We start from the raw sequence: 20,375 nt of genomic DNA, 5'->3' as shown, positions 1-20,375 counted from the left end.
ATTTCACACCAGAAGCAATCAACTTTTTGTCTTGCTGTGTGCATCTCGCTTAACTTTCTGCTCTTCTAATAATCTCTACATTGCTAATTTATGTTCACTTCTGCTACATTTTTGACTTCTTCTTTCCCTTGAAAATTCTTGTCCTCTGTCCAATTCCCTTTTTTTTAATGCCAGCATCTTCTGTTAAATTCCATGCATCCCGCCTCAATCCTATCGAGTTTCTGAATTCCCTCTATTAATTCTTCATCCGTTTCCTAAGTCCCGTCCACCCCAGCTTAATCATGTCATCTTCATCTATGCCTCCTTAGCTTAATTCCACTCATCTATTCGTGGTCTCGATGTCTCTCCCAATTTTTTTTCATGGACTGCATGCTCAATTTCCCCACCACCCCATTCCTCATAGAATCATAGAATCCTTCAGTGCAGAAGGCGGCCATTTGGCCCATCGAGTCTGCAGCGACCACAATCCTATCCAGGCTCTATCCCCATAACCCCATGCATTTACCCTAGCTAGTCCCCCTGACACTAAGGGGCAATTTAGCATGACCAATCCATATAACCTGCACATCTTTGGAGTGTGGGAGGAAACCAGAGCACCCGGAGGAAATCTATGCAGACACGGGGAGAAGGTGCAAACTCCACGCAGACAGTCACTCGAGCTGGGAATCGAACCTGGGTACCTGGCGCTATGAGGCAGAAGTGTTAACCACTGTGCCACCATGCCACCCATCACTCACATGTGGCCTGGTAATCCAGTGACAATCTTAGGCCTTATTATCCTACCTGAATCCCCATCAGCATTATCAAAAGATTTTTTTTTAATGCTGAATCCCCACCATGACCAATGCCTAATTTCTTGCTCATTTTTACCTGCAGGTTCATTTTCAATGTGTCAAGGGTGCTTAATAGCCTTTGTTAATTTTATTATAACATTACCATGAGCTAGGCAATTTGGTTCCATGGCCCATCCGGCAGTTTCCTTTCCAGGAAACCATATTTAACTGTATTTGCCAACTGCAAAATTTGGCAAGCAATGTAGACATTCATGGCCTACTGAAGATAAAGTGTCACTGAAACTAGCAATGGATGGACTGGCATGGAGTTGAAGTGAATGCGGGAGTAGGAATGAGAAACTACACTGGATTTATAAATGTGACCCATTCTGAATGACCAGTCAGGAGAACTTACCAATAACAATCTTTAAAAATTAAAGATCAAACAGATGGCTAATAGAAATCACTCAAAACAATTTTCTTTCAAAATTACTAAGTCCTAAGTTTTAAACAAAGGCCAGGATTTTCCAGCCCCATTGTGGTGGGACCCACCCCAGGAGATGCAGCGGCCCAGCCCTAAGTCCATTGACTTGCGGTGGAACTGGACGGTCCCAGTGGTGGATGAAGCTGGAAAGACATACTCAAAATAAAGGTAATTGAAAAAAAGCAGATATCACGATAATCAGAGTACATTTGTGCCATGCCTTGCTTTGCTATGCCTTCAGTCAAATTTTTACTTCAAACTCCTGTCAAGTCTCAAAAGCTTGGGTTTTGCCTGGTGATGTTTTTGTTAGCACTTACCTTGGCAATTTTGTGAGCTTTTTAACATGCAATTCTCGATTTGTGAACATTTTAGCATGCAATGTCTCTTTTCTGAGCATGTGGAATTGGGGGAAAATCACAGTGTGCATCAGTCTGTGAAGTGAAGGAGGAAGGTGTATCTCCTCGACCTTTAGCATTTGCGATTTATTCACTTTTTTTCCAAAAGACTTCGAAACAAGCTGACAATTGAATCCCCTGAGCTTTATTTTAAGCAAACGATACATCTCAAATTTGAACAACTGCTCCTTTTCGAATATGAACTGCTCAATTTTACCTCACAGACAGTTAAATAACACCTGCGAATAACATCACCTGTTTTTCTCTTTTCTTGCCATTTAGAAAGGAAAACACAGAATGTTTATCAAGAATTGATTTACAATTCCAGTTTGTTTTTCCAAGTGATTTAAATCTAGCTGGGAGTGAAATCTGAATTGTTTAGCTTGTCCCAGTTAGATTTCATCCAAATAAATCAGTGAGTTCTTGAAATTCTCATTTTGATTCAAAACAAAATCTGAGAAAGACCACAGCCAATTAAAAGGCATCAAGCTAATTTTATTTTTGTACCAAAAATTACACCTGGCTTAAAAGATAAACTTTTGTGTGATTATGGCATAAGAACCTAAAGGCAGGAATTAGTCAAGTACGGAAAATCTATTGGGAGTCAAGTGGGGAGTTATCTGATGACCAAAAGGAAATTTAGATGTGTTAGGGGAGTAGGGCAACGGGCTGACAAACTCTGGGTGTCACCTTCCAGGCTGAAAAGGACCAAGAACATTCTGGCTGCCATGATCCTCAGATCCACCTCTCAAACCTGCTAATGACTGGTTCTCTGAAATAAAGGCAAAGTCCTCATTACCATCAGATATGTCTCTCCCCCACCCCCCCCCCACCCACAGCTCCTTCCCACCAGCTCCCCCTGTCCCCCAGCTCCATGCAGATTTCAGTTTCCTCTTGACCAAAAATTTGCAACTTCATCGCTTAACCCTTTGCGAGTGCTCCAAGCCCCACAAGGCAAATCGTCCCCAACACCAGGGTCACCCAAAATATCCTCAGGAAAAGAGGTCCCTTGAAATGTTCCCTGAGCCCAGAGCCACCCCTATTCCTCTGACACATCTTAAGATTCCTCTACAAAACTCGTGTAAAATGAGATCATTTAGATCTCAGGTTCTGACCATAGTTCTATTCCTGATCCAGGATTGTTCCTTATATGGATAAATTAGGATATTTGATTATATTTCTTGACACAACTTCCCTGTTCATCTGAAGTTTAGACTTAAGGAATGCCATAGGATGCCAACTCGTTTTCAGAAAATTGCAAATGAATATTGTTACAGAACAAAATTTATCTGTTTTATTTCATCTCGAAATGTTCTCCCTATTTTGCTACAAGATCATTTTGGCACCTCTCGGTCTTTTTTTTCCCATCAACAAGCTCCAAAATGAGCTAAGTTGCAGAAGAGCTTTCCTCTTTGATTTGTGCATTTGTGGGGCAATAAAACTGTTCTCGGTGGAGAAACTGGGCAAATTATCTTAGAAGGAAAATTCTGTCCCACCGCATAAGTAGTATTTAGTAGCTAAGCAGTTTGGTTAATGCCCATCGCCTGGAAACTATTTATTGGTCTCCAAGTAGAACAATTGAACGGAAAGTACTTCAAATGCAGCATCATGTAGCCTGGAAGCAGTGAATCATGGGGAAGGAACATGCCAAATTAACCCAAAGACAAAAATGGAGAGAGCAGCAAGGGATTTGCTTAAAGAAAAATCTCAATTTTGGATTGCAGGAGTACGATCCTTGTACGCTATCACCACTAAAGTTTGTGAATTGCTTTTGGAGCAAATTCTGGTATTAACTCTAGTTTGTTGAAAGTTTATATGCTTTGAGTCAGGTTCGTCTTGGTTTAAGGCCCGAACCAGTAATTTGATGTTGGCATGCCAGTTTTGAAGGCGCTTGAGATTTTAAAGGCTATATTCTGATGCATGTTCCTGGTAGCAGAGCCCAATGTTAAAGATCTCATTTTGTCAGGATTAGAAGATGAACAGGAAGATCTCCTGGTGTCCTGGATAATGTTACTTCTTCAATAAACACCATCTAAGTAGATTAACCAATCATTCACCTCATTGTTGTTTGTAGTTTCATCCTGTGTGTAAACTTGGCGGCATGTTGGCACAGTGGATAGCACTGCTGCCTCACAGCTCCAGAGACCTGTGCTCAATTCCCGGCTTGGGTCACTGTTTATTCCGTTTCGGCACATTCTCCCGTGTCTGCGTGACTTTCCTCCAGGTGCTCCGGTTTGCTCTCACTGTCCAAAAGAAATGCTGGTTAGGTGCATTGGCCATGCTAAGTTCTCCCTCAGTGTACCCAAACAGGCCCCGGAGTATGGCGACAGGGGGATTTTCACAGTAACTTAATTGCAGTGTTAATGTAAGCCTACTTGTGACGCTAATAAGTAAACTTTAAATCTTTCTGCATTAACCAAAAAACTGCACTTCAAAGTAATAAATTGTATCTGAAGCACCTTGGAGTGCATCTGATACATGCAGCATTCTATATAAATCCAAATTCTTTTCTTCTTTTTTATATTTTGCTTGCTTTTTCCATTTCCTTCATGAGGCAGCACAGTGCCACAGCAGTTAGCACAGCTGCCTCACAGCACCAGGGACCCGGGTTCAATTCTGGCCTCGGATGACTATCTACGTGGAGTTTGCACATTCTCCCCATGCCTGGGTAGGTTTCCTCTGGGTGCCCTGTTTTCCTCCCGCAGTCCAAAGATGTGCAGGTTAGGTGGGTTGGCCGTGTTAAATTGCCCCTTGGTGTTGCGGGATGTGTGGGTTAGGGCGATTAGCGGAGCAAATGCGTAGGGTTACGGGGCTGGAGCCTGGGTAAGGTGCTCCGTCAGACTCGATGGGCTGAATGGCCTTTCTACACTGCAGGATTTTATGATTCCATGAGTCAAACACTTGAGGTTAAAATAAAGCAAAACTCCACTGTAGTACATTACACATAATGCACGGAGTAGACAAGCAATGCCCTCCCTATAACACTGCCCCGCCCGTCCTCCCCCACTACCCTTGCCTTAATGTCACAAGTTGAATTTTCCACAGTGCAAAGACATAATTGAGATAATTTGGCAGAGGATACAGTTTGCATGTTAAGCATTAATATATACAAACATTTTAAAACACAATTGACTTCTCTTTCAAACAAAAATGTGCTGTAAAATATAGTGCACAGCTGACATCTTGTCCTGGACAGAAACAGCACAAAACAAGCACTGCATTCTCAATCAGACCAGAGCCAAACTCCTCCATACCAGGAGCATGAATGCAAAAAAATAATATGCTTGAGGTTGCAACATCTTTTTTTAAAAATTAGGGGAGAGGACCGAGAGAAGCGACAGCCAATTCCTTTCACAAGAGGATTTTAAATCAGTAAGATGGTGCTTATCGTTAGAGATTCTCAATTCAGTCTGGAACTGAACCTGGCAACAGCTGTAATTTTTCATCTAAATGGATAAAACTTGATGAAGTGTTAGATAATACAAATAAAATGTTGAACTCAGAATTCGGAACTCTGGAAGGAGGCCAAACGATTAAAAAAATAAAGATTGCAGCGTAAGAATCCTCAGGATTCATGAGGTCCTTCAAACATCGTAATTATTAAAAAATAAACACATTATGAAGAGGTATCAAGTTTTGATTTCTGCTAATTGAAACTTCGCAATTGGTGGATGATGCTGGCTGTCAATCAGCGTGAGCCATGGACCGATAATATCATTTTGCCACCCATATGCTTCGAACTCTCCACCTCATCAGAGGCATAAAACCACAGGCTCTTGCAGATTGATGACATTCCTATACATCTTCCCGTGAGTGTCGGTTAAATTAAAAACGTAATGTCAATAGATCGTCAGCATCTCTATAACGAGCATTGAAAGTTCAAAACTGGCAGGTTTTTTTCAGTGGTTCGTAAGCGCGGAGCGCAACCTTTTCCTCCGGGCTTTTCCATACTTTGTCATTGTTACAAAATATGATGCATTATAAAAAGGGAGGTGAAAGTGAATTCATCCCATCTTAGCTCATTTATCAAGAAAAGCCCGGCAGTTCCCTCATTACTGAGGCTGATACATAAGCAGTTCTAGCCTTTCCATCTCCACTACAAATACCGAAGTCCGTTTAGTGCAGTGACCATTCATTGCATGATGAAGGGTTTCCTGACATCTTTCCTAATTTTTTTTTTGTAATCTTGAATCTATGTCCCCTTGTCCTGGTACAATGACATTATTTGAGGTCCTATTTTGGATTTATCTTCTTGGTCTTTTTTAAAAATCTCTGTACGGTTATCTTAAGCATCTTTTATCAATGTTGCAAAGCCCAAGGCCCAGTTTTTCACCACAATGGAGAGAGAATCTCTCCGTTATGGCGAGAATAACAGAATGCCGAAAATCCCAAGTCTTGCCCCAGACATGGCACTTTACATTTTCGCAGGGTGGGAATAGGGGATAGGGGTGTTACGCACATCCATAGTGTCAGCTGTTTGTTGACTTAAACACAGCTTCTTTCCTGCTGCTGTCAGACCTTTGATTGGAGTTACCTTGCATTAAGTTGATCTTTCTCTACACCCTAGCTATGATTATAACACTACATTCTGCACTCTCTCGTTTCCTTCTCTACGAACGGTATGCTTTGTCTGTATAGCACGCAAGAAACAATACTTTTCACTGTATGTTAATACGTGAGACAATAATAAATTAAATCAAATCAAATCAAACACAAGTGTTATCAGTTAGTATTATTACTGCTTGACTACTTCCACTATTTATCATTATTAGAGTGGACGGGCTGTCGGTTTTGTCATTTACTCTCCCTCACCCTCTAATCTACTCCTGACCTTCCCTTTTGCCCCTCCTAGCCCTCCCCGCATTTTCAACACCATGGGTGAGATATTCTGACCACATTCACCCCAAAACCAAAAACTCCTGCCTGAGGTCAACGGACCTTCCCGTGGTACGTCCCTCACCCGCTACGATTCCTGTGGCGGGCGGAGCGGGAAAATTTGCTCCTCTAAAACCCATCACATACTCTGCCAGAGTGTCTATCAGACAGTCGGTGCAGGCTCGATGGGCCAAATGGCCTCTTCTGCACTGTTGGGATTCTATGATTTTATGATTTCTACCTCTCATCAGTTCCAAAGAAAAGTCATATTAGACTCAAAATGTTAACTCAGTTTCTCTCCTTACAGATGCTGCCAGACCTGCTGAGTTTTTCCAATAGTTCATGTTTTCAGTTCAGCTGCCCAGCGTCCATGTATTTTATGATTATATTACAATGCGGTAAATTCAGCATTTGATTGACAGCCTCAAATGGTTAGTAAGGGATTAGTTGTCTGATATGGGGCTATAAATACAAATGATTGTTTTTCCAAAGGATTAGTACTTGAGGGGATTTAAATGCACAGAATGGGTGTTTGTCAATGAGTGTTTGTTTTATATAGTGAAGTCTATAATAGATATTTTCATCTAGATTTTCACCTTTGTGGTGGATAGTAAGAGTCAGAAAGTTTCCCAGCTCAGTGGCCCACCTTGGGATAAAGTACCTGCAAAGGTGTGGTTTCTGTTCTGGGGTGGGCCGTGAGGGGTAACAGAAGTTAGGTCTGTCTTCGCTGCAAAGAGTTTGCGTGCAGCCACAGAGGCTGCTAGGTGTGAAGGAGGGTTGGTTAAAAGGCTCATCTCAGTGCTCTGAGTCTTTGTTCCAGTTACAATAGAATCAGTTAAACAAAAAACAGCTCTTTAGCCCTCATCCCTCACTCATGTGACTCTCACCCCTGTCACCCACACACACTCCACATGTCCCATCCATGCCAATTCATGCCCCCCCTAATCCCCCACTCATTCCCATGGGCCCTCATACCATCCATGCCAGCCTGTGTCCACCACACACTTCCTTGGTCCCTCACTGAACCTTATAATGACAATAGCATAAATAAGAAAGCTTTAAAAAGTAGTCTTTTGTTCATAAAATGGAGCTCTGTAAAAGTGCCAATCATCTCGACCCTTTAAAGTATCAGTCGCAGAAACTATAAGCACCTGAAAAATCTTTGTGTAAGTAAACAATGTGTGAGTTACAGAATAGGTCAGAGAGAAAGAACAGTCAATCAAGCAATGTTTTCCCTGGAGCACAACTGTTTCACCAGAGTAATGGATGTTTGGGTTCTCAGCCAAGCCTCATTATGCATTCCTGTGCTCAAGTCCGTGAAGTGGGACTGTGAACAGGGAACAAGAGAGCTTAAATATGGCTTCATCTGACCTATATTCCACTGTTCTGCCTGGTTAGCTTTGCAAACCTTTGGTCTTGTTACATGCTGCTCCTTAGTGATTGGGCCAATTAAGTGTCAAGGCTGCTAAAACTTGTAAAGCTTTTTTCACATTTTAGCTATTTTGACAAAACGTTCTGTTCATTTTTCTTCCTATATAGTGTTCATTAACTGGATCTGGACCTATACCCTATCTGGCATGAAAAGGTTTGCAAACACTTTTGAATTGAGACCATGATGCCTTCATAACTTCAAAGCAGAATGGAAATGAACCAATACAGTCCTACACGATCTTTGTCCTGACTGTAAATTGTTGACAAAGATTGTGAAGGAAAGTGAAACCTTAAATTATAATCACTGTTCTGATTATAGCATCGGAAATATCATAGGGAAAGGAAATTCAACAAGGAGCCTCAACATATTATATGTCAACAAAATGGAACTGTCTCTCAGTCCCATTATCTAGCAGTACCATGCAGTTAGCCAACGAGATTAGCAGTAAAACGGCCTTTTAGGCAGCAAACGCATGTAACATTCCTGGGCAACTTGATTTTTTTTCCTTCATTTATGTTTTTAATATTCCCTCATCTAAATGGGCCAAGTGAGCTGGCAGTGAGACCTATCTCTGAATTCTAATAGATGAATATTTGTACAGTTAGTAGGAGCTAATGGGATCATTTTCATTCTGTTACAGCAAATCAACAGTTACAGAATTGCCATCTGTGGTTTTGGTAACCTGCATCAGATGTGAATTCTGTTACTGCAAGGTAGAGCAGCTTGTTTAATGATTCCTAATCTTTTTTTTAATTAAATCATTCAGTCAGCCTTACAAAATGTATCTGAAAGCAGCCCCAAATTGCTGTTCTGAAAGTAGCAGCAGGATATTTAACTGGCATAGGTTGCAACTTCGAATGTAACAAAAATAATGAAACCATTTTTATAAAATACGCTGATTTATGTACCGGCCTACCTTCTTGTATGAATAATTAAGAAGTCACAGAAGATGTTAATTACTTACACTGATAAAAATAGTTAATCAATGTTAAAAGAAAGGTACTGGGAGAAAGAAGTTGTCCTATAAAATGCACATGCTGGCTTTTACTTTCCATGCTGATCTTAGCTCAGGGTTACGATTTATCCCTAACCCTTCGTTGATGAGATTTGCAGTGCTTAATTGTCGAGATATCTGCACCAATCTTTTAAAAAAGTACTATGATATACATTTGTAGACTTCTGAGACTCATCAATTATTGGATGCATGAATTATACTAGGTGCAGATAATGTTACCCAAGGTATGGTTAACAAGTCCAAATTGAACTGAATCTGGTTGGTTTGGGTGAAGAATTGTTTCAGGTAGATTTGCATTCAAGTTATAAAAAGAGTGTCTGAAAGCACTTGTAAAATAGTATCTCCCAACACATGAACTCTTCTATCTATAAAGGGAAGGGCAGCAGGCAGATAGGAACACCATCATCTCCAAATTCCCCTCCAAGTCACATACCATCCTGGCTGAGACCAATGTATTGGTGCCAGCTGTGGCCCAGTTAGTAGCTAACTTGTCTCTGAGTTAGAAGGTTGTGGGTTAAAATCCCACTCTGTGGACTTCAGTGTAAACATTGAGGACAACATTTCAGTGCAGTGAGGTGGTGTTGCCCTGCTTAAAGTTCCATCCTTTGAGTGAATCAGATTTTCAACTGATGCCCTTCCAGATTCCCTGGCACAATTTTGAGGAACAGGGGAATTCGTCCAAATGTCCTGGCCAATATTTATCCCTGAACAGACATCGCTAAAATAGATTATCTGTTCATTTATCTCATTGCCGTTTGTGGGACGCTGCGTGGTTCTGTAAATTACATTAATAAATACTGCTTTGGCTGTAAAGTGCTTTAGAACATGCCAAGGTTGTGAAAGGCATTATATAAATGTAAGTTCTTTCTTTATACTGCTGTTCCTTCATTGTTGCAGTGCCAAAATCTTGTGACTCCTTGCCTAACAGTGCTGTTGGAGTACCGTAGAATCTCTACAGAGCAGGAGGAGGCCATTCGGCCCATCGAGCCTGCACCAACCCACCCAAGCCCTATTCAATTCCCGGCTTGGGTCACTGTCTGCGTGGAGTCTGCATGTTCGCCCCGTGTCTGTGTGGGTTTCCTCCGGGTGCTCTAGTTTCCTCCCACCTCAGACGTGCTGGTTAGGGTGCATTGGCCATGCTAAATTCTCTCTCAGCTGACCTGAACAGGCGCCGGAATGTGGCGACTAGGGGATTTTCACAGTAACTTCATTGCAGTATTAATGTAAGCCTACCTGTGACATTAATAAATAAAAATTAAATAAGTAATGCCTTTGAATAGTCAGCTTGACCATAACAATAATGAGCTTAGGGTTATTGGTGAGGAGCTTGGCAATTTCCTGACTTCCATTATCCAACTTGGGATCAAAAATCCAGGCCTTGGTTTGAAAGAAGGGCAGAATTGGGTGCTAAATATTCCTGGATTCCAACTGATCAGGAAATATAGGGATGGGAAGAAAGGATAACAATATTGATTGAGAAGAACATTACAGGGCTGGAGAGAAAGGGTGTCATAGAAGCCCTACACAGTACAGAAGGATGCCATCCAATCCACTGAGTTTGTACCAACTCTCTGGAAGAGCATTCCTCCCAGGCCACACCTCTCCCCATTGCCTTATTCACGTAACCCCGTGCATTTAGCATGGCCAATCCACCTCAAGTGTTCAAGGATAGAATATATTTGGTTAGACCGAAGAAACAACTGAGGCACCATTTCATTACCAGGTATAGTGTATAGGCCAGCCACAGTGGGAAAGTTATAGAGGAACAAATCTGCAGAGACATTACAGATTGCTGCGAAAACTGTAGCGTCGTTATAATGAGGGCCTTTAATTATTTTAATATCGACTGGGATAGTGAGCGTGTCAAGAGTAGAAAGGGTCTAGAGTTTCTGAAGTGTGTTCAGGACAACTTCATTTGCTAACAAGCATTGTGATAAGGTCAGAATTTTTTAAATATCAGAACATTTGTCCTCTAAAATAATCTTAACACTCTGGTCTTGACATTCTGGACAGGTCCTCAACGAGTTGATAATATGAAACTTGAGATCAAATTCCATCTACCCAACCACGGTTTGGTGCAATTATCAATTTAATTATTCTTCAAAGATTGTTTGAAGCTGATTTTTTTGTTCAAAAAAATAGCACACTTTATGATATGAGAGTGAGTCATCTTATGCAGCGCACTGTATACAACACTCCTGTATGGGTAAACAGCAGGGGGTTCCATACTCAAGAACCTTCTTCAAACTGGTTGGTGTTGCAGGGATGATCTTGAATGCAATTTTCTTTGGATTGAAATTAACCCAATTCAATTCATACAGACAAGCCTTTTAATCCTCATGTAAATGTTTCTTTGAAATTGCAAAAAGATACCTTTGTAAGCTTCTTGCAAATCATATACAGTTTTACTCTGCAGTCACCAAATTATAACAATCAGTAGAAGATTCAGTAATATTTTTTAAAAGACTGGATTGCAAACTGCCTTCAAGTAACTAGCCACTGCAGTGAAATAGCAAAACTCCTGGGAAGTCCCAGTAAAATCCTTTATATTACATAAAAATCAATGTAAAGTAATATCAGGCACATTTGAGTCGAAGGGATCAGGTGAGCCCAGAACAAAATATTACCCATAGAAGCTAAGTTCTCATAGTTTCTATTATCTGATTCCTGATTAAGTAAATCCCTCATTGCTCATTCTCAATAACCACTGGGCAGATAATAACAGATTTGGTGAGATTCTCCGGCCACGTGCACGGCAAGACTGGAAATTCCCACCCGAGCTCAACAAACCTTTAAATGGACCATCGAATTTTCTGTTTCGCCAGCTACGATTCCGATGGCAGGTGAGATGGAAGAATTTTGGTCGTGTTTTCAGAGCTTGGCAAATTGGAAATGAAGTGGAATAAAAGTGCAATTCAAAAGAATTATTTCGCACACTTTCTTATCAGTAAATATTGTGGAAAGGAAAATCAAACATGATACAAAACCAGCTATCGATCCACTGTTCACCTATCTTTCACCCAGTGAAAATACCTCCCATAGTCTTAGCAGAAAATGGCACTGGGTAGACAACATTTCATAGATAAGATTTAGGTTGACTATGGGAAAAGACAAAGAACATGCCAAGGTAAGAATAATTAACTGAGAAACGCCAACTTCAATGGGTAAGAGTGGATCTGACCCAGATAGGTTTGGCAGGCAGAACTAGACGAGCACTCCCATTGAACAATGGGCTGCCTTTTTAAAAAAAAATAGTTCAGGCAAGGCTAAGCAATATTCTCATGAAGGGGAAAGGTAGGGCGAACAAATCCAGACCTTCTTGGATGATAAAAAAATTGGAGATTAAGATGAAACAGAAAAAGTATGCTTATGACAGATGGATAATACAATCAAGAACTTGGCTTAATATAGAGGTTTAGAGGGGAATTGAAAAAGCAAATAAGGGAAGTTATTCTAGAGTCCAGAACTAGGGGTCATTTTACCATCCCGCCCACCACAGGAACTGTAGCAAGCGGGACATGGACCATGCAAAGGTCCTTTGACCTCAGGCGGGATTTTCTGGCTTTAGGACGAGCACGGCTGGAAGATCCCACCCATAGTTTAAGGATAAGGGGTAAACCTTTTAGAACTGAGGTGAGGAGAAATTTCTTCACCCAGAGGCATATAAATAGTAAAATGGTGGTAAAAGGGAGAGTGAAGATGATTAGGAACCAAAGTGGGAGGCATGGAGCATTGCTGAGGTATTTAATGAATATGAGCACCTGTAAGAAAATGCAAACATATGAATTAGGAGCAGGAGAAGGCCATTCGGCCCTTAAGCCATTCAATAAGATTATAGCTGATCTGAGTGTGGCCTCAACACCACTTTCTTGCCATCCCTGATAACCTTTAATTCCCTTGATAGTCAAAAATCTATCTACCTCTGCCTTAAAAATATTCAATAACGCTACCTCGACCATTCTCTGGGGAAGAGAGTTCCACAGATTCATGATCCTTTGAGAGGAAGAAAACCTCCTCATTTCTGTCTTAAATGGGAGTCCCTTTATGTTTAAACTTTGTTCCCCAGTTCTAGTCTCTCCCACAAGGGGAAACATCCTCTCATCATCCATTATGTCAAGTCCCCTCAGGATCTTATATGTTTCAATTAGATCACCTCTTGTTCTTCTCAACTCCAACAGTCTTCAGATTTCCTTCCCCAAAGAACATTAGTGAACCAGATGGGTTTTTTTGACAATCAACAATGGTTTCATGGTCATCAGTAGATTCTTAATTCCAGATTTTTATTTTATTGAATTCAAATTCCACCATCTGCCGTGGTGGGATTCGAACCTCGGTCTCCAGAACATTCGCTGAGTTTCTGGATTAACAGTCTAGCGATAATACCATTAAGCCATTGCCATTCTCCGTTTAGTTTTCAATCCGTGGGTATAACTGCGTGAGCATAACAAGGTTGAGAGGAGACTTGATAGAGGCATTCAAAATCATGAGAGGTTTAGACAGAGCAGAAAGGGGGAATCTATTTTCAATGCAGGAAGTCTAAGGAACCAACAGGCACAGATTCAAGCTAACTGGAAAAAGAAGTAATGAAGACATGAGGAAAATCTTTTTCATACATTGAGTGATTAGGATCTGAAATGCACTGCCTGAGAGTAAGGTGGAAGCAGACTCAATCAAGGCATTCACCAGGAATTGGATTAATCCGTGAAAAGATAAAATGTACAGGGCGATGGGGAAAAGGGGGCAGTGTGTGGCACTAAGTAAATCACTCCTTCAGACAAACAGCACAGGCCAAAGGCCTCCTTCTGTGCTGTAACCAGTCTATGTTTAATAGAAAGATGCATGGTTTTCAAAAAATGTTTACCTCATAATTCCAAACACTGCCATCCATTGTGCAAAGGCATGAAATGGGGGGGGGGTTAGGAAGACAGGGAGGAAATATCAGGGGATGTGTCTGTCTCCTCAAGCCAAACCAGGTGTCAAGATCCAACCTAAAAGACGAGTGAGACTGTTGAGAACTGGAGGCCTCAATTTTTACTGTTTCGAAGTCAGCTCAGATCTTCACACCTGATTTATATTCCAAGTTTGGTGTTGGTGTGAAGTGGTTTCGGCACTGTTCCGATGCTGAACTCGAGTGTGAATGCATCATCACATGCTCTTTGAGAGCAGAAATTAATAGCGATATTCACAAAGCAAAGGGAATAGTACTTACTGGGGCAGTCCCAAAAGAAAGGGAGAAAGGTGACAAAAGTTGGTGAGGGTAAAGGAATCAATAAATCAAATGCACTGTTCTGACAGAGACGAATGGTGGGGAAAATGGTCTTTCAGAAACTACATAAGAGTGAAAGCACTAAAGATATTATTTAAAGGCAACAGAATATGTGTATGGATCTTCATTACAGATGACTGGTAAACAGAGTAGTGATGTGAGGAATTCTATAATGCGGCAAGACCAAAAGTACATGTATCACATATAATAGAATTTCATCCACTATTAAAATAGTTGACAGGGAGATGAAAAATAAGAAGTTATACACATAAGTTGTTCCTGTAAGATGAAATCTATGCTGATGATAACATTTCAAAGAATATATGTAAGATCCATTAAAGGACACTTCAAAATATAAATATGGTTTGTTATTTTTAATTCACAATACTGAATTACACCTTCGGTCGAGGTAAATATCCATTGGATGGGAACTGCATTTGAACAACACACAGGAACTGGAATTCCATTTATTGCCTACATTGAACTACTCCCAAGCTTTGTAAAAAGGTGTTTCAGAATTTCTGTTCCTGTGAATAGCACATTTTCCACAAAATTATGCTCCATTATCAGGAATATTCACAGATAAAAAATTTGCAATTAGAATGTCTGATACTGCTATCACTTTAAATTTGCTGCAGTTTGCCAAATTGGTGGAATGCAAGTCACACAACACCCTGCGCAGGTAACTTATATATCAGCAACACCAAATGCTGCTGGCTTAATATAGCAGCTCCAGGGATGTGAGTACCAGAAGCAAATACAAATGAGGCAACAAATTTGTTTTCATTTTCAGTTTTGGTTCTGGAGATGGTCAAATGTAGAAATCGCTGTGAGTTTTTCCCCTTCAAAATGCTCCGTAAAAATAAGGGGCCTGTAAATCCAACATCACTGTTGGTGTCACGAGATGTGGAGATGCCGGCGTTGGATTGGGGTAAACACAGTAAGAGTTTTAACAACACCAGGTTAAAGTCCAACAGAAATAAACCTGTTGGACTTTAACCTGGTGTTGTTAAAACTCTTACGGTGTCACGAGAGGCAAAGTGAGCTGATCTTCTTCCAACCCTGACGACCCAGTGCAAATTTTGTTCTAAACCTCAGGTTCAGATCATTCTGAAATATGCAGAGATGGGCAGTTCTAGCTCACAAGGCCTCAGGTACGCTTGGAGGAAAGGGGTTCAGAAACTCCTCAAGGGAGTACAATCCACAAAGCCTCTGGGAGTAGGAAGCATGGCAAAGGGAAACTAGACATGAGAGATGTGCAGTCCTGCTATGTCCAGTCCTGCTTATGGGGAAAATGGCAGCCAGGTCAAAGAAATGGGAAAAAAAAAGAAGGCAGCCAGGTCAAACTCTGAGACTCTGAGCTGAATGTCCTCTTAAGGATGAGTTACAACAAGAGGGACAAGCTGCAGTTGGAGCAAAGGATGCCTGATACAGGCTGTATGCATTTTGTGGAAGAAGATTGAGAATAAGAAATCTTCAAGCAGTTTGGATTACATGTTCAGATATCACCTCCCAAGACACAGTCTCTTCCTCCTTCTTCCGTTGGGGAAATTTACAAAAGTCTGAGGTCAGGTACCAGCCGACTCAAGAATAGCTTCTTCCTTGCTACCATCAGATTTTTGAATGGACCTACCTTATATTATGGATCTTTCTCTGCATCCTAGATATGACTATAACACTACATTCTGCACCCTCTCCTTTCCTTCTCTGTGACCGATATGTTTTGTCTGTATAGCGCACAATAAACAACACTTTTCACTGTATACCTATACACGTGACAATAATAAATCAAGTCAAATCAAAAAAAGGATTTTTAAAGAAATGGGACGAATGCAATGCAAGGTCCTACTTTTTAAGAGCTCACTCAAGTTGAGAACTGTTTCCTCAGTCTGTGTGTCAGCCAATATAGTTCTAATTTTTAAAAGAGTGATAAGGCAGAATGAGGTAACTATAGGTCATTAGTTTCACCTCAGTGTTAGGTAATGCTCTTGAATATATCATAGAGAATGTGCAATATGATCTCTTTGATAGAGATGTCACCATGGGTACTCAACACTGTTTCTGGAAGTAAAAGGCTGTATCTTAATGATGTGATTAAAATTAATGGAGGAGGATAGCCCATTAGGCATTGTCTACTTGGACTATCAGAAACATTTTATAAGATAGCTCACAAGTGGTTACTCTACAAGATGGAATTTTGAGGCATTAGCGGCAATCTACTGCAATGGATTAAGAATTGGCTATATACCTGTGGACAGAAAGTCGTTGTTAGTAGCTTTGAATGCGCTTGGAGAATGGTTAGCATCAATGCTCTACAAAGACTGATGTTAGGACCTTGGCTCTTTAATATCTTCATTGATATCTGAGACACAAGTGTTAAATGATCCACAGGTTTTCGGATGATGTGAAGATTTGCTCACTGCTTTTCAACACTGCAGTCTTGGATAAAACTCTTCCAAACTGAATAAATTAGTGAGATACATTATAGATTCAATATCCATAGAATCCATAGAATCCCTACAGTGCAGAAGGAGGCCATTCGGCCCAATGAGTCTGCACTGACCACAATCCCACCCAGGCCTATTCCTGCAACCCCACGTATTTGCCCGGCTAATCCCCCTGATACTAGGTTCAATTTAGCATGGTCAATCAACCTAACCCTAATTTCTTTGGACTATTATAAGATACTATTATTAATATCAAGATTCTATAGCAAGGTATTCATGCAAAATATTCATGCACACGGCAGCAATACCTTTTCAAGCAACGTTTTCAGGGAAAGACTCTACGACAAGAGAAAAATCGCACAATGTCACATTTCCTTTGCTTCATTCAGTGTCAATAGGGTGCTAAAAGTTAGAGTGTACATTTTGGAAATGGAGAAGTATGATGAATACACTGCAGTATTTGTTTGATATTAGTTAAATGAATTATTAATTTTATCATGGCTTAGGTGACAGATGATATTAGAACATTAAATTATTAATTTCATATGCACATTGAGAGACTGAATATAGGAAGAGAGGCAAACAAAACAGCAGTCCTGAAAACAGCAGGATATTTCTTGGTTTCAGAGCATTTTACATTATTCATGTTAAGGTCAGTTAATCTAAAAGGTAACAAATAATAGAACAAGAGCACAATTATGCATTTTGTTCTGTTAGTACTTGTTTTAGTTATTTGATTAGCAGCAATACACAGTACAACAATTTTCTAAAATACTCATTTTGAAACAGTCTGAATTCAAGAAACAATAGGGTTTGTTAATAACTATATGCATTTAAGTCAATTGTTTCAGGGACAGATATTTCATCCACACACCAGTAAATTTACAACCATCTTCAAATAAAAGGCACCAGCTAAACAATGCAAATGTGATTAGCTTTGAAATGAAAATCCTCTTTAACACATTAACGTGATCTAAATCTGACAATGATCACAATTTTCCCTCTTAAAACAACATAAAACAAATCCTCAGGTGCAACATGGAATTTTTGTATTCCGTTTCTGCCAATGGCCACTCATTTCCCTCCCCCTCACCCCCGCCCCCCACACAATGTGTACATGCATGCACACACACAAGCACACACACTGCATTTATCATGTTACATTCTTTTTCCTCCTTTACATGGAAATTAGCCTGAATTGCAAGCATCTTCACCATTAATTCTAATGGTTTGCTGAGTTCAAGAAGGGTAAACTGAATGAGACAGTTTTCTTTCAAGGCCCACAAAACTAGGGCAGAATGCCTCAGACTCTAAGCTTGAAGGCAAGTGTATCATTTGAACATTTGCTCTGATTATTAATTAAATTATTCCCTTTGTGCACTTGGATCACATTGCAGCATCCAGAGCAAATGCAATACACTATTGTGGGTGCTATCAAAAGGAAAGTATTAATGTAACAAAAGTCCAATATAGCAAAATCTCAACACAATGGTATGAACAACAAAATCAATATGACGACTAATTAATGAAATTGTTTGTAGATATATTTTGCATCACAGAAAAAATGTTTATTTTTCAAAATGTGCACATCACTGTGATCTTATCTCTCTTTGACCTTTCTTCAATCACACCATCTTCCTCCAAAGCCCCTCTGTGTTGTCCAGGGGGCGATCAAATTGAGGTAAACAAGATGATAAAAGGTATGGATAAAGTAGATGTGGAGCGGATGCTTCCGCTGGTGGGGCATTCTAGGATGAAAGGTCATAGTCTTAGGATAAGGGGTAGCAAATTTAAAACAGAGTTGAGGAGAAACTACTTCGCTCAAAGGATTGTGAGTCTGTGGAATTCGCTACCCCAAAGTGCGGTGGATGCTGGGACAGTGAGTAAATTTAAGGAGCAGTTAGACAGATTTTTAATTGGTAATGGGTTGAAAGGTTATCGGGAGAAGGCAAACAAATGGGGATGAGGTGCATATCAGTCATGATCGAATGGCAGAATGGACTCAATGGGCCGAATAGCCTAATTCTGCTCCTATATCTTATGAACTATCTGAGTTGCGGGTTGCTGATATAATCTACAAATTTGAACCCAGCTTGAAGACATCCAGCTTTATCTATACTACCTACTACTTTGACCTTTGCCGCTTCTGTCAGACTTGCTTGCCATTTCGAGAATTGTTGCTTCATCTAACCAAACTGAAGCCAACGTCAGTGCCCTTCACTGGAAATTCAATGTGCTAGCCAATGTCTCTGTCACTTCACTCTCGCCATTTTTTTGGTTGTGCACAACAACTTCTTAAACCTTAAAACAAAAACAAGGTACTGTGAATGCTGGAGATATGAAATAAAACAGAAAGTGCCGGTAAAACCCAGCCGGTCTAGCTGCATCTGTGGGGAGAGAAACAGAGTTAATGTTTCGAGTCCGATATAACTTCTTCGGAACCCTTTTTAAAACTGTTTAGTCATTTCAATGCCAGACTGAGTTTCTGAATCCATATTCCTTCCATTAAATGAACCATCTATTTTAACCTCTGTAACAGTGTCTGTATCCAGCCCTATCTTTGACCATTTGCCACTGAATTGTTCAGACATTTCTTTGCCATTTCTAGGGTTAATTACCGCATTACTCTCCAGACTAGCCACCCATCTCCAACATTTTATAAACTTTAACTCATCAAAGACTTTTGTATGTATCCATTCCCACATCAGCTCTTCCTCACCTGTTACCACTGTCTTCACTATACTGATGCCTCGTCCTCTAAAGCCTCAAGTTTAAAATTCTCATTCTTCCTTCTCATCCTTCCTACATCTGTGTAACCTCTGCATGCACTGTGACACCTTTGCCTGTCTCCACTTGACTTGTGCTTTCCGACCACAGTTCAAACTGCCACTGAAGTATATCCTTTTCTCTGGATTCCATTCAGAAATCATTGTGCCGCTCCACATCTTGTTCCTCTGTTCAACAGGGGCTCAACTTCATGTCAACTGGAGCAAAGTCAGGAAGGCACTGTGAATTCATTGCCAGAAACTTCCAACTTCCATTTTTTTGGAAATCATCAGACCTGCAATACTCCCAGCTTCCATCGACAAATGAAACAGTGACTCAGCAGGTCTGACAGCATCTGTGGAGAGAGATTGGAGCCAAAGTTTTGAGTCAGGATGACCTTTCATCAGAGCTGGTAAAGAGAAACCTTATACAGGGGTTTGCAGCCCTAGGCTGCCTTGAAGAAGCCTCCCCGGCTGCTCCAGTCATTTCATACTTACTACATGACTTCCAGATGTATTCTGCCCGAGAGAGGACTCCACCCTCGAGGGTGATCATTCAGTTTCCATTCCCATTGATCCCTTAAGCCACGTGACCCTCTTCTGCTGTGCTGTCTTAAAGAGATAGACATCACAATCATTACAATAATAGTAGCTGTTAAATCTACAGGAATCCTGAGAATGACCTGTTGCATTTTTAGTGCCTTCTCGGGAATGTTACAAAAGATTGCTCACTCTTCCATGTCCTACCCTGGTAAGTACACTACTCTCAACCTTGGGCAGTTTCATGTCTATTTGCAGACAAGGAGGGAAGTCACCTGACCCCCTTGACTCCACCTTTTTATAATGCAGATTGTCCATTTTCCTGGTGGCACGGTGACACAGTGGTTATTAGTGCTGCCTCACAGTGTCAGGAACCCGAGTTT

General features: G+C 40.7%; 1 long non-coding RNA gene across 1 annotated transcript in view; it reads right to left on the bottom strand.

Moving 5' to 3' along the window:
- Nucleotides 1–1,776: 1,776 nt before the first annotated feature.
- The window catches only part of LOC144503542 (uncharacterized), an 82,254-nt gene continuing 63,655 nt past the window's right edge, over nt 1,777–20,375 (bottom strand). Inside the window, exons 3-4 of the long non-coding RNA XR_013499501.1 lie at nt 19,951–20,064; nt 1,777–3,895 (exon numbers count right to left, since the gene is read on the bottom strand). This is a non-coding gene — a long non-coding RNA (uncharacterized LOC144503542). The remainder of the gene's footprint in view (nt 3,896–19,950; nt 20,065–20,375) is intronic.

Source organism: Mustelus asterias, chromosome 14, assembly GCF_964213995.1.
Source record: "Mustelus asterias chromosome 14, sMusAst1.hap1.1, whole genome shotgun sequence".
NCBI lineage: Eukaryota > Metazoa > Chordata > Chondrichthyes > Carcharhiniformes > Triakidae > Mustelus > Mustelus asterias.
The sequence above is the reverse complement of the archived record's forward strand: the minus strand, read 5'-3'. Positions and strand labels throughout refer to the sequence as shown.